Raw genomic sequence first — 16135 nt, forward strand, 5'->3', positions numbered from 1 at the left:
ACTTATGACAGCCTGTCAATAAAATAAGTAGTTCAAAATATATATTCAAAACCAGTGTCCATTGATGTTTTATGGAAACCCCACTGCAACCTCTAACACTGACTTCTGTCATCTGTCTCTGAAAAATGTATCATTCAGGTATTTAAAATACTATTTCACTTATTCAGCTGCTCCTCTTCCAAAGCACTTTACCCCTGCTTTCCGTATTTTATTTGCAGAGGTGCGGAAGAGGAAGAAAAGGCAAGTCTTGTTTATGACTCCAACCTTTGAGGCTGATTCTAATCTTAGCATCCTTAAATCATTACTGCACTTGCAACAATTTGTACATCCCAATATCTGAGGCTAGAGTTTAGCTCTCAGGTGGAATCATAAGCAATTTTGAACAATATATAAATGTGATGATTCGTAAGAGAAACACAACACACGGGTGTAAATGAACACAAGACATCTTGAAACCCTGACTAGCATCAACCTGCAGTTGTCTGGACTGTGTTCAGGATACCCTCTCAGATGGAAATTGACTCATATAATTTATTTGTTGCAGCTATCTTCATTGTATGAGATATTACTATATCTTATTCCTTACTTCAGGAGTTCTGACAGGATGCAGCTGACTAAAGAAGTGCACTCTTAAGGTTACAAAAAGCAGATTCAATAAAGCATCATCCCTTTCTTAAACTTTAGTTTAGTTCTATGACTTTTGCAATCTCCCTTTGCAGTTTTACTTTCAACAATCCAAACAAGAAGATACTGTGCAGAAAGGATCTATTTCTGTTTGTTCTGCGATTAATCTCTAAAATAGGGATAAGGTTTTATGCACTGATTTTTTGAAAGAGGGATTTTATTAAATATAGTATGCTGGTAAAATAGCCGATTGGCCAACATTTTCAAAATTAGGCCCCAGTCCAGCAAACCACCTAAGCACAGGCTTAACTTTCAGCATGTGAGTAGTCAAACTACTAAATAATTACTTAAGCTTAAGGGCAATATTTTCAGAAGTGACTAGGTGACATAGGGTCCTATGCCCCATTTTTCAGGCAATTTGGAGACAAATCCCATTGAAAGTTAATGGGAATTAGGATCCTAAATCACTTAGACACAATTGAAAATTTTCCCTAAGTGTCACTGAAACACAATGAACACCAAATTATGACCTTCCCAAAGCTCAGGAGTGTTCAGATATTTTGGACCAGACTTTCTTCTGACATTTGTCCTCTTTGTGTCATTCGGTCTAGAAGGGCCTCAATCCTGCTGTAAATAACCCACGCTGAATTCTCCTGGCATTGAGGAACTCTCTGCTGGAAAATCTTTGTGGATTCTGGGTCTTGTGCCTTTGCTACTCTCCCTCTTAGCATAGGGGGCATGGCAGAAGCCCATTACACTATGACAATACGCCACTGGCAGCACCATTGGGATTTGCCCAGCCCTGAGAATCAAAGGATCATAACCAGCTTCCTGAGCCCCAGTTCCCTCTCCTGTGCCAAGCAAAGCCACGGTACAAGAGAAACTCTACCTCACAAACTCACTTTGGCTCATTCTAGACATAAGGGACATTGGAAAAATTGCAATGTGGTTTGAATTTATGCCACAAGAAGCACTGCTGTATATCTGAAATCCATCCTCATCATTGGGTAAAATAAACAGAAGGCCTCTCCTAAATATCAAACCCAGACAATGCTTTGTTGTGGTTTAAAAAATACTAATTTCATGGTTTGGGTTTATGAAATTGCCCACGTTTAAATCCCCTAAAAACAGAGAGTCAATATTTGTAATATTCAGAAAGAGATGGTAGGGGAACAGAACTAAAACAATAAAATAAAAATATTACAGTGATACCAAGTCTCCTGATTTTATCAGGAGTCTCATAATATCCAATTTCCTTCTTAAAGCCACTTGCTTCAGGTGTCATGTTATTATACGAGAATCTAAGTTTTCACTTAAAGAAAAAAAATAAGTCTCTAACCCTCATGGTTGCAGGGAGTTAAAAATGTGAATTCTAAAATGTTCAAAAAATAGAAGGCAAATAAAAAGAAACTAAATGATTTATTACAATCCACCCTCATGATTTTCTGGAGCATGACTCATGGTTTCTGAATCCTTAGGAATGGCAATACCGTTTCATATAATCAATTTGTAGTCAAAAACAATTACTTTACTGTTGTCTGATGCACAAAGCATTATTATTATTATCTCAAAACTCCAATTTTCCCTTGACATACCCAAAATTATTCCTGCAATGAGCAGGGGAAAAAAATCAATAAACTGATTAACTTTTAAAATGTCTTTCCTCACCATCAAATCAGGAAGCTACTAACCCCAAAATATGATTGTCTTCTGTACATTAAAACATTTCCTTGACCATATCATTTTTAACCTGGTTGACTGAAATTTATGATAAGTTCTAAGAAGATTATAAGATCTAAATGCCATATCCTGGGGTCAAAGTTAGGCCTGAATCATTATCTTCAGGTACCATATTAAGCATTCCTTTAATTTCATGGTACTTAAATTAATTGCTGATTAAGAATAGAAAGAAAAAGGAACATCTAGAGAGCTAATAGAGTATTTTTGGTTTCAACTCTAATGATCACTACTTTACAGTACCACTTAAAATTTCTTCTTTTTTTAACCTGAGAAATCACTTGATCCACTCTTGTCTTATTTTGTTCTACAGCTCTCCATTTTCAGAAGTCTCAGCCTTAGTGTATCCAATTGAAAAGTGAATCATCAAACTGCTTGAAAGTTGTTCCTGTGGAATTTCTCTCTCACGCGGCATGCAACCACAGGAGGCAGGCCCAGTTTCTTCTTTCTGATCACAGTGAGGTGACCACCTGGAAAGTTGAGCGTTTCCAGACCTGCTTTGCCAGTGTGCACAGGACATTCAGTGTGCTGAGTGGCACGGCACAGGCATTACAACTGGTCTCAAGCAGAGACTGCAAATGTCAAGTGTACATCTAAAGAAGCCAAGACAAACACATGGTCCCAAATGTACACAAGCATGCAGCAGAGTAAAATAACGGGCACTTGCTGTCAAAAGATATTGCAGATTTCAAGCTGTGCACAGACATAGAACAAGATGCTAGAAAAATGCAAAAAACTGTTCTTAGTGTCATCATACTGTTATAAACAGGGATCCAGACAGCGGTTTAACACCGTATTGGGCTCTCTACCATACCCTCGCTGTCCAAGGCGTGTCTAAGCACTGGAATTCAAGTTTTGTTTTGTTCATAACTAAAAGGTTGTTCACCATATGGGCTGAGCCAGAAAAACCCCAAGAAGATTGAAAAGAAGTGTTTTGTATGGCATATGAATAAAAGTCTTCAAGTACTGGAGGTCTCCAGGGCTCAGACAGATCTCTTCTACAGCTTGATCTTAGAGCAGAAGATTTTGAGGTTTCATTTCTTGGCACCGTACCATAGTTCAGACCAGACATGCATCACCTCTTTCTCCATTACATGCTGATAGTTACGCAGCCATTAATCAAACAAATTAGAACTTGGGCTGTTCATATAAATTGTTCAGTTGTCCAAGAGGGGTCTGTAGTTATTTTTTTAACATTACTCTCGGTGTGTTCTATTAAAGGTTTATTGCGTTTTGATACTGAGAGGATATTGCTTGCTATTGCAAGAATTGCATTAGTTACAAGATACTGTTCATCTAGCATTAGTGTTTCCATTAGTGTGGACAGTTCAAACTGGGTAAAATGCACATCTCATGCATAATTTAACAGACTTCATATAGGGAGTCAAAAACTGTTATTATAACAACATAAAAAACAGACTATTTCTTTGGAGACTCATCACTAGGGGATATTAAAAACCAAGGCAATCATTCTGTAGAATTATTAATCATCTTCGCATGCAGCAGCAAAGATTAGAATGGAATGCACACAGCCTTTGTATAACCTCCTTTGAGGTTCTGCCCCAACATTTGTAAAGGACTCCCAGGTCCTGTGAACCAAATGACCTTCCCTTTCCTCCATCAGATTCTCTCTTCCTTTCTCTTCACTCCCCAACCAGCTGAACTATTATCCTATGTATAGGGTTTGGCTGAGTTATGCTAGGAGCCTGGGCCCTGCTTTCCTACAAGTTTTTTTTTTAACCAAGAATCACATGCATTCTAAAAATCGAGAGGGGAGACGAGACACAAAAAACCCACCAAGCCGAGTTTTTACCCCAAAAAGAAAGTCGTGCCAGAGACTCCATGAAATCCACTAAGGACTTCACTATCACTATTGATTTCACATGGAAGACACTCAGATACTACGGTGATGGGGTCAGAATAAAACCCTAAGATACACATACGTACATCACTCCTTACAGAATCGTAATCCTAGCAGGGCCTGAATCATAACATTCAGATTTGAATCTGAACCAGCGCAAACTTTGAGAGGGTTGGGATCTAGGGATTTACTTCATGCTCTGCCACCTCAAATCATCTTTGCCTGCAAGCACATGTTGTATCTCTGTATTATAAAGCACATACCTCTATTTGGGATGGCAGCAAGGTCTAATGGATAGAGCATGGACTGCAAATCCTGTGCTCTTCCTGGCTCTGCCACTTACCTGCATTGTGCCTCTGTTTCTCCTCCCACCCTTCGTCTGTTTGTCTATTTTGATAGTAAGCGCTTTGTTGCAGACACCATCTCTTGGTAGATGTTTGTACAGCACCTAGCACCAGTGCCCCAAGCTCATGTCAGGGTCTCTACTAACTTCTGTAATACTGCTACCACTACTATAAAAGGCATCCAGTACCCGATTTATATTTTCTCTGTTGTCTCTTCTGGTTTATTGTGGTGTAGTCATAAACTAAGTCAATAATTACCTCATTGTTTCCAAGAATCTCCAGACTTTTGTAGTGGCTCCTAAATAATACTGGCTTAAATTGCCTGGGAGTTGCAGGAATTGAGTTCTGCCTTTTACCCTGGACGATTCAGGTAACATGGCTAAATTCTTTAGCTGCTTACATGACCCAGTGGCCGAGGGAGGGGGGAAGTGACCACCATTCACTCCCTCTAACTGCAACTGGGAAACACTCCAACTGCAGAGAGAGGAAGTTAGTGATAGACTATGACAGAAAGGTGCAATTTCACTAATTGTTACCGACTTACCCCATCCATCATACCCACTTGTCCCTTTCAAATATGCTCCATAAATCTCTGTGCCACTGGTGTGATGCTGCACTGAAGTGACATTACCACAACCCTTCCTTTTCATCCTTTCCCACTACCGCACTGGTTTTACCCTCTGCCCTGACTGTCCATTCAATGAAGTGAGCTGTAGCTCATGAAAGCTTATGCTCAAATAAATTTGTTAGTCTCTAAGGTGCCACAAGTCCTCCTTTTCTTCATTCAAACTGTGTGTTGCTTTAACCTTTAGTACTATACCTCACCATTTAAATCCCAGGAGCTATATATTGTCCATCTATATTACTGATCTTAATGATCATCTGTTTACATGTAGAAGTAGCAGTTTCTAGTGGGTCTAGGATAGTATTGGCAGTCAGGAACTCCTACATCCTAATCCTTGTGTCTGACACTGGCTCACTGAACCAGTCACTTAACAGCTCCGTGCCTCAGTTTCCACATCTGCAAAACACTCGCATATAGCAGCTGCATTACAATGGTACTCCAAGGATAATTTATCTATCTGAACAGCTCCAAAAGTGTTAAGCACTAGCTATGTCAATTATCATTATGATAGAGTCACCCAAAAGGATCCATAGCACCTTCTAAATATACAAATTATACCCACTGCTCAAATGTAGCTACTTCTAGGGTAAGACATGTCAGCCATTTCACAGCATACATAACAGTTGAAAGCACAAAGTGACGGATTAGCCAGTTGGGGACCAACTGTGGATGGTGTTAAATCAAACAGCTAACCCTGTGAGTTACCCCACTTTCCCAGGAAAACCACCAGAGAGATTGTGCTTAGGGCACGCACAACTTTCTCCAGTGAGATTCCTGCGCTTGGTGGCTGACATTTTGCACCTGCCCTTTGTAGTTCTGAACTCGGCTCAACTACTGACCTGCCATGTGACTTTGGGCAAGCACTCTGTGCCTCAGTTTCCCCAATATAAAATGGGGATGATGACTTACCTTCCTTTGAGATCTATAGACAACAAGCATTGCATAGGCGCTAAGTATTATTGAAAGATCAGCAGCATAGATTTAAAAACGAAACACTCATGGTCTGTCATTCTTATCTAGAAAGTCAGCACAGTTCAATTTCCAAGTTTAAGCTCTATGACTTAGGATAAAAGCTGGCTGAATACCTGTCCATGATAAAGTCCATGAGAAAATGACAATGGGAACATAGTAAGGAAAATAAGAATAAGAAGATGACAGCAGGGAATGTCACAAACTGAAGGATGTCAAGAGAAAAAAGAATTAGCTGTGATTCATCATAAAGTGCTAAGTGGTAGTACATAAATCACACAGAACACGCTGTGTGTATTCACCAATGCACTGAATTTTCTGTTAAAAATTAGAAAAGTTGCCTTAGGTGCTATACAGTAAACACAAGCCCCTGTGTGTGGAAGGTTCATTCAGGCTAATCTGAGTGATCACTTATGAGACCAGTGAAACTCAGTTTTCAATGAATGCGACTTGGATAATGATTTCTCTCTGGTCTCAAAGTCAAGACTCTTCAAAACAGCCAGCAGGAACACAACAACAATAGATCTGATTTGAAGATAGAAAATAAGAATCACTGTTCATGCACTTTTTTTCTGCAGTTTCCCTACTGCCAGACCCATTCACATGAACAATGTTTGAAGCAAGCTACCAGCCCCAGATCAAGTACACTTGATGTCAAAATATGACTCACTGAGGGAGACAAGCCGTGCTTGTCGCTTGAACTCCAGAGTCACAGAGAGGTTTACAAAAGACAAATTGGAATGGAGGGACATAGGGATGGGGATGTTAGGGGGGAGGTATTGTTATGCTGGAAAAAATTCCTCAGATGTAGACAGGTACGGGCAAAAGGCAAATACTGGCTAAAAAGTAAAGGAGGATATCTCTACTCAATAAATGCCTTTGGCTAATTTAAGTGCTGCTCCTATTAATAACCAGATTCTGCCACCCTTTAATCACATTCAGAACAGAAGCATTTTACTCTGCAATTATTCCTGTTCATTTCAGCGGACTTTCTTGTGGAGTAAGCTACTATTCAATGTGAGTCAAGGGTGGTAGAAACTAGCTCAAAGATACAACAAAGTGCATTATGGGAGCCAGGAACTGTGAGCCATCCTTCTCAGTACCCATAGATGATCCTTGTCCCCCTCTCCCTGTGTGTCTCACCACAGTAACAACAGGACTGTGGCTCTTTGACTCAAGAAAGAACTTAATCATGTGCTTAACTTAAGTGCTTTCATGAATAGGGATTTCATCTTGAATTGATGAGGCCTTGCCCTCAGGAAGTAGCATTGGATGGGGATCCTGCCCTAGAATGCTAGATGTAAAAACAAGAAATTATACAAGCAGTTTGTCTTCTATACAAGCAGTCATCAAGTCTTCTTGATGACTTCTTATGCTCCCTGAAAATAGTGGAAAGCTCATGTTCTCTGTCCCAGACACTCAAGAGCAGGATGCTTTATTGAAGTGTTACAGTGTTTTCCTTCTATGATTTATAACCTTATATACTCCCACATGTACTGAAAGACATTCCCAGAGTGCATGGGCAGTCCTCGGTTTAATAAAATGCAGACACTATTTTAGCTAACTGTATTACCTGCACAATCCCTCAACAGCAGCAATGGTACGGCTGTCTGAAAATACAAAAGATAAACCTTTTGCAACAACAGGGTCAGATGTCCAGCTTGAATGTGTTTGAGCATTAGCAGGATTTTGCAACAGGCTACCACAATCTAAAGTCAGTTTGATAAACACCAATTTAAAAATCAGCTGTGACCTGAGATTAGCCTGCCAGAGATTAACCAACTAGTAACCGGGGAACTTTAAACTGATGCCTTTTCTGTTGGAACTCATTGATCTGAAAAAATAAGAGCATATGTTGAGTAAATAATAGGAGAGTGTGTACAGATTGAACATAATGTGTTACAAGTATGAAAGCAAGGAATTATATTCAAAAATTTGTACGAAAGGAGATTAAATTTGGAAATATCATCAGTGGAGAACTCTGTCTTTTTCATGCCAAAGAAAATCAGCATGAAAAATATGTCCTATGACTGTTTCTCATTCATTTTTGTAACTGGGAACTGAAAGAAAAACGAAGAATGTGAAAAATAAGAGACATTAAAACCGAAGAACATTTGAGTTATTCTGAACAGTTTGAGGAACAGGTGCTTTCTTTTATAGGACCCAACTAGCATTACAAAAACAACTGAGAGCATATGAAATAACCAGGAACCTAATGTCTGTGGGGAGCTAACTGTCCCTTAGTGGGAGGTAGCTAAAAGAAATCATTATCATTAAATGAGGGGCTTCTGTTCTACGGTGTTAGACAATAGGCAACATTAATTGTTTATTGGAGAATTATTAGAGAATGCATTTTAGAAGGTTTGCTCTAAGTTTCTGTCACAAACCAATTTTTTGTTTTGTTTTGTTTTAAAAACAAAGAAAATGAGCTTGAATTTAAAAGTGAACAGAAACATCTAAGGAACAACTCTGGCCTTGTAAACAACAGAGCCAGCATTAACAAGCCCATTTCTGATTGCCACTCAGCCCCATGCCAGCCTCTAGAAATAGTAATCCTTACAAGGGGGTAAAAGGAGAAGGATACCATGCATACACACCATTGGTGGGTCGGGCATACAAGTGCAAACATGCTGAACATACTCCCAAGCTTCTAGGCTCCGTAACACACCTCAAGTGTCTTCTGTCAGGGAATCACAATGAAAGAGTTCTGCTGTAGGTTACTACTGTCCAAACTGTCAGATAGAAATTTTGGTAGAGCACTGTGCATAGGCATTGATCTAACTGGCTAGGTACTTACATGGTCCCATCATTGTATTATCTCAGCACCTCTGAAGTACTTATCCTCACAATACCCCTGTGAAGTAAGGAAACATTATTATCCATCTTTTAGAGCTGGAGAAATGGGGCACAGAAAGATGAAGTGCCTTGCTCAAGGTCACCCACAGAGCTTGTGACAGAGCCAGGAACTGAACCCAGAGCACCTGACTCTCCAACCAGTGCCTGAACCAGAAGACCACCTTTCCTTTATCACTCATTGGTGCTAAGGGTCCAAACCAGCAAGGTACTGAGCATTGCCTAAGAGTCAGCGAGAGCTGAGGCTGCTCAATGCCTCTCCCAATCAGACTATAAATACCTAAAGCTCATAGCTTGCATTCAGTAAACGTCTATTCCATTTATTATTTTAAGGTATTTGTTTATGTTTATGTGACACAGAAATTACCCTTTTCCTTCTCCACTAGACTATAATTATTGAGCTGTAATTTCACATACTGTATGGATAGCCCATGGCCAGGACTTCATTTATAGGCACATATGTCCTCTTTTCTATACACTCTGTACCTTGTGAGTAATGCAGCAAAAAACTTGTGTTGCTACATGTACCCAACGCTATATTAAAACAACATGAAACAACACATTGGAGTCACTCCTCAGTGTAGCGGGGTTTACATTCAGAACTAGCATTACAGTCAATGCATAAATCAAGGTAGTCAATGTTCCCAAGGGTCTGACGGTAAATGACAAAAATGGAGAATGTTTAGAATTTAAAATTGCTCCAGCACTTAGGCGCCATAGGACACATTTCAGCACAAACTGCACGTTAATTTTCTAATAAAATCCAGTCCACAACCCTTCTGCTAAAAGCCATAAGAGATTAAAAACGAGGAGATGTAAAGCGGACTCTGTTTGGGAATCCATCAGTTACGCCAATCAGCTCTGAATACAAGCACTGTTGAGTAAAATCTTAAATTGCTGTTCATTGACAATGACATTCAAACATCAGAACAACGTGTTTAAAGAAACTGGTAATGATTAAATAACTGACTGAGAAAACTCAGTTGGAAAATCTCCAGGCAGTCAGCTCAGTCATCATTAGCAGTTTCCAGTGTTCTTAATAAACATTACTGAAAAGATTTGGACACAATCTTTTCCTAACCTGTATTATCTGCCCCCTTTTCAGAAGGGATGTGTAAAATCCTGGCCCCAATGAAGTTAATGTCAAGACTCCATTGACTTCCATGGGAACAGGATTTCACCTGATATGTCTTCTTCCAGACATATTTACACAGTATGGACAAGGGCAGTTTGAACAATACAGCATAGAATGGGCAAGTTCTTATCTTATGCATGTTTCTAGTGATGAGCCTTATTTATTCCATCCCACAACCTGATATTGCAGCTTAACTTCAGCAAGAGCTCAGCCCCACAGCCTTCTGCTCACTTGCACCTATTTTAAACCAGTGTAAATCCACCGACATCAGCGGAATGACTCCTGCATTGTACCAGCATACGCCAGGGGAGAATCTATCCCAGAAGTTACTCCGCACTTTGCAGGATCAGTCTCTATTATGGGAAAGTAATAGACACATGGACTAAGTAATCTGAAACACATTAAGCTGTACAATAGGAAAAAGCTTCTGAATGTTCCATTCTTGCATCCACTCTAATGGTTTCACTGGACTTGTGCTGGCCACACAAGGAATTGCACCAGTGATACATTTGACCCACCACATATACTCTTGACAGTGAGGAAAACTGCACAAACTCTAGTAAATTGCACGGGTTTTTCCTAGTCTATGTTTTATTCTTTCACATACACCTCTATTTGCAGGGAAAAGAAATAGATATCAGATGTGACAAGTGTATGTTTTTTTCAGATATCCGACTGTTCATTTTGACTTGGAAGGGCTAGAGCACCTTTCAAAAGTTTTAGCCCTCGGTTTCTGAGGAACTTATCCTTGTGGCATGTCTGTCACAGTTCACAGTGCTCCAGCAAGTCTTTGCGATTTTCCCATAATGGCAGTTGTTGACAGGTTGTTAGGGCTGACAGTGAATATGTTTGAAAAACTGTCAAGCTGGTGGGAAAAAAATTAAGAGAGAGAGGGAGCCTCCTTACATTTGTAACAGCATGTTAAACTGTAAATGCATTCTCAGAATGCATAGACTTACTTCCAGTCAAGTTATTTGCCCTACAATGACAGCATATGTGAATATATGATCTTTAAAAATTAATGTCAGATTGTCACTTCAAAGGTCACAGCCACATTACCACGCAGCTCTATTTATCTGTATAGAATTGATTTTGCCTTTAATGCTCAATAATAGTCATTCCAAGCAAGCAAGTTACTTGAAAATATGTCTCTATTGATACAACTAGCCTTTAATTAGTCTAATATTACTACTGTCAGAGGCATAACTGGCCAATAAGAGCCTAAAGCAATGCATGCAGCCTGGCTTCCATCCAAATGTATTTGTTTGCACTGCATGGAGGGGATACAGGAAAAGATTCTCCCAAAGATTCTCTTCACTGAACAGAGGCAAACAGACTATGCAAGCTATGGCCAGCTCTCTCCCCTTCTCTGAAGGCTCCTTAGTTTACTCTAGCAAGTGCATCTGAATCTTCAGATAGACTACTAAAATGTTCTTAGCTCACAATTACACTAGCTACTTACAAACTGATTAAGTGCCAGATTACATGAATGTTACTCAGATTGAGTAGTTCTTTACTCCACAAGGAGTCCCTTTGAAGTAAATGGGACTAAACACCAACAAATGCTACCGAGTTTACCGCAAGTAAGGGATCACAATCTGGCTTCAAGACATTAGGCTACCTATTCTCCCTGTGCATTTCATTTAGGCCCGAGCAATTCCACTACAGCCGGCACAATGGCCACAGGGGTTAGCGAGGCATAATCTTTCAAGTTCGGTTTTAGCATAACCCAATGGTCTGGTATGGCTGATTTTCCTACTGGGCTAATAAATCATAGACTGAAAACAAAGGCACGATGATCCTTAACCAAATTTCCATTTGTGTAGGACAATTTTTAAGAGTCTCCTCTTTTGGCTTGGGTTTCATTTTTAAGGTTTAAAAATGTGTTCTTTCATTCTTTTTATAAGTCTGATTTGTTGTGCAGCTCAAGAACAACACTGTTGATACTGACAATCTATCCATCCATGGTCCATGGGATTGAGTGTGGTTTGGGATCCAGGACTTCCTGAGTTCAAATTGTACTTTGGCATGTCTGAGCAAGCTTAATCCTGCTCTGACAGAAGTTTATGACAAAACTTCCATGAATTTCAACAGGAGAGGGATTAGGCCATTATTCTCTCCCCCACTCTAATCAGTAAAGTGAAGATAATAATTGTAGTGACAGGTAATTCTGTCTCATAGGAGCACTGTAAGGATGACCTATGATATGTACTGCACTGTGAAATGCTAAATATGATTATGCAAGGATTTCTATCCAATGATCTCAAAGCACTTTCCAAACATTAATAAATGAAACTTCAGAATATCCTTCGGACCATACACGTAAGGAAGGCAGGCAGGATTCAGCCCTCAGCAGAGCAGTGATCATTATTTTACATCTGATAAACTGTGAGATAAGATCGTCATTCAGCAAATCATTTGCACCACGGAAATATAACTCAGGAGGCTAGATTCCCTGACACTCTTGCTGTCGGGTGCGAACCTCTGAGTTATCAATGGAATCTGAAGATACTCAGCTTTTCATAGGAGATGCTCAGCAGCTGGCACTGGTACAGAAAAGAGGAACATCCAAAGAAGATTTCATGAGAGGATAGGGAGGATAAATATGGTTTTTATTGTAGACACATAAACAAGATGCCAACAGCGGAAGAAAAATAATACTTTAAAGTGTCAGCAAAGGTAATTTATTGACAGACCACTACAAAACTAAATGAATTCTTTGCCTCACTTTTCAGCAATGAGGATAGGTAACACAAGTCAGAATTCATATTAAATTTCCCTGGGGAAGAAAAAGAAATACTGAAGGAACAGAGGATCACGCTGGAACAGGAATCAAGCAACTGGAATGTCTGAAAACTGATAAAATTTCAGGACCAAGCAGATTCCACCCAAGAATTTCTGGAAGAAAGAGTTAATCATTTAGGGAATCCTTTACAAATTGTATTTGAAAGTCATTTAAAAGGGGTGTAATAGTGGGCTAGAGAAAAATTGATGCAACATCTACAATACATTTGAAACTCAAGACATCTACAGCAGTTCCAGAACATTACAGACATGCAAACTTGACATACTGTAACAGAGAATACTAGTAAAGTAATCAAAGACAGATTGGGAGAACATCTGAAAGAGTGTGTTTAATTGTCAACTGTCAACATGGTGTCACAAAAGGATGATCACACTCGGGAAATATGGTCAAATATTTTAATGTGAAAAGGCTGGTGCACGAATCAGATTTACATTGAATTTATGATACATTTAGATCCACACAAAACTGCTAGGCTATAAAGGACCAGATGCTTCTGTGGCTCTGAGCATGGCACTCTCCTGAAAGTCAGCAAGAGTTCAGAGTGAAGGAGAGCTGCAGGATCATCAGTAATATGGTACCCAGACGAGGCACCTATCTGGCTATAGATCCAATGCAGATACTGAAGACAAAAGTGAGGGGTAGCAATTTGAGATTAAGGTCCCTCCTTTGCGTTCCTTGTACACTCTCTGACTTCTAGGTGTGTAGGGGAATAAAGGGTCAGCTCCAAAGTAACTAACTATGGAGTGCTATGGGGATCAGTATGAAGATATATGTTGTTAACTGTCATGTTCATTATGACAAAGATAACTGATTCATGTGATGCAAAATTGAGGAGGGGAGTCCAAAGACTATTGGATTTTAGCAGCTGAAAAGATTGAAAGAAAATATTATAAATCTATACAACTATAGGTTGTTTGCTTTATTAAATGAAGAGGAAATTAAGAGAGTACCTCATTGAAATACCTTACAGTAATTTCAAAAGAAAATATAGAATTGAAGGTACACTGTCACATCTACACAGTTACATAACTACATAGAGAAACTAGAAGAAGTTGTTTTCAGAAGTCAAGAATTTGGAGAAAAATACATTGGAATAAAACTGCTAATTCAAAAGTGGGGACAGATTTCAAAAGTTTTCTCGGCTTCTTTCAATACTATAAACATTCAGTTTCTAAATTTTGGTGGTGGTGGTGAAGCACTTAGCTGGCAATTTCATTGTGGGGGGGCCTACAACATAAATAAATATGCAGTAGTAGCAGCCTAAATTTGTTGCCATCTATAAATTTTACCTCTGTATCTAATACTGGTCATTTATATTTATTAGATAATATCTAGTAAATGCTTAGAATTTGTAATGAATATGCATGGTCAGTATTGACCAAAAGGATAAAATGCAAGACCCTCTGTGGGGGAACTTAGCTAAAGATGAGCAATAAGATTCAATGTAGGAATGAGCTCTATGCCTAGCTTTGCTGCTACTACTTTGTAAATATATATAAACTTACGCTTCCCAATTCAAAACAAAACTAAAATTCTTACAGGAATCAAAGTTTTATGTTAAAAAAAATCTTTAAAGCCCAATGTGAAAAATAGAGGGCTTTCCCCATAAAGATATATAATGTCTTATGAGGGGTATGGAAAGCAAACAGCAGATCTGTGGTAAACAGATTTTGAAACTGTGAGCTGTAGTTCACGAAAGCTTATGCTCAAATAAATTTGTTAGTTTCTAAGGTGCCACAAGTCCTCCTTTTCTTTTTGTGGATACAGATTAACACGGCTGCTACTCTGAAACTACTTTAAAAAAGCATCTCATAACATGTCTTAAGGGATGATCCAGCCCCCACTGAAGTTAATGTGTGACTTTCTATTGATTTTATTGGGAGCTGATGAGATCATCATTGCAAAAGTACAGGTACAAACGAAGTTTATGTATAGAAAGACAACTAATTTTACCTTGATTTGCCCTTTTTTTTAAACTAATTTAGAACTCAATCTTCCTCCAACTGAAGTTAATTGGAATTTCGCCACTAATTTCATAGGCAGCAAGTAGAGGGTCCATATTTTCTGTTATTATAAATAGAAATAACTTAGCTATGCTGGTTCCTAAATAAAATTAAAGCTCTTCATCTGCTGTAAATACAGTATATTCTCACTGTGACTTTTCTTTGACATATGGGGGCTGTTCTCAACTCCAGAAAGTCTGTTATAAATTCAGTTTTGATAAAATCTACACTTTGCAACCCAAGAAATGTCTCAGATATCAAGGGGGGAAAAAACACACACCACCACCTCCTGTACTCCTTACTTCCATGGGAGTTCTGCCAGAATAAGGAACTTTGCCAAAATCAAGACAATGAAAAACTTAGTAGTTATCCAATATTTTTTCACAAACAAGAAGTAAATAAAATGCATTTTGGATAATGTATATTTAAAAACATAATGAATGCAATGACAAAGGACAGTAAATAAAAACAGTCACCAATTTATAATAGATTTCTATTTTTGGGATAAGATTACACTGGAACAGGCTTCAATATTTTAAAATGTATGTATTTTCTTTATTTTGTCCCAGTACTTTAATTTTTAGAACGTATATCATGAAACTACAAACTCTGATACCTTCATAATGGGAAAAAAGTCTGAATTCTATCTGTGCTAATCCAGAATAACTCTATTTAAATTCTTGGAGTTATCCAGCGCAAACAGAAGCAGTATTTGGCTCTATTAATATAAGTACTCTACTATGAAATGGTGAAGAAATAAATTCCAGATGCATAGTGGTGCATTCACCTTCCACATTTGCTCTTTGCTATTTTTGCAATGCATGTCATTGTTGCCTTTACAAACAGAGTCTGTGTTCCATAAAAGACCACTGAGATCCCTAATTCTGGTAACATAACACAATAACATTAAAAAATATCTAAATTATTTGCATAAAATAAGCATTTTTGCCATTCATTGCCATTAACAAGCAACTTGTGATCTAACAAATGTTACAATCAGTTTCATTTAATTAAAATAATAAATATTATACAGTAATGCAGAGTGACATTTATATATTCATTTACGTGAAGCTGGATTTATGGTCAACGCTTTATTTGATGGAGGCCACAAATAATGGCTATTAAACTGCCACAGGATGGACACAAGATCATATTAATGAAATTAGACAAGGCAGGGC

The sequence above is a fragment of the Lepidochelys olivacea genome, assembly GCF_965140295.1.
Source record: "Lepidochelys olivacea isolate rLepOli2 genome assembly, chromosome: 12".
Taxonomy (NCBI): domain Eukaryota; kingdom Metazoa; phylum Chordata; order Testudines; family Cheloniidae; genus Lepidochelys; species Lepidochelys olivacea.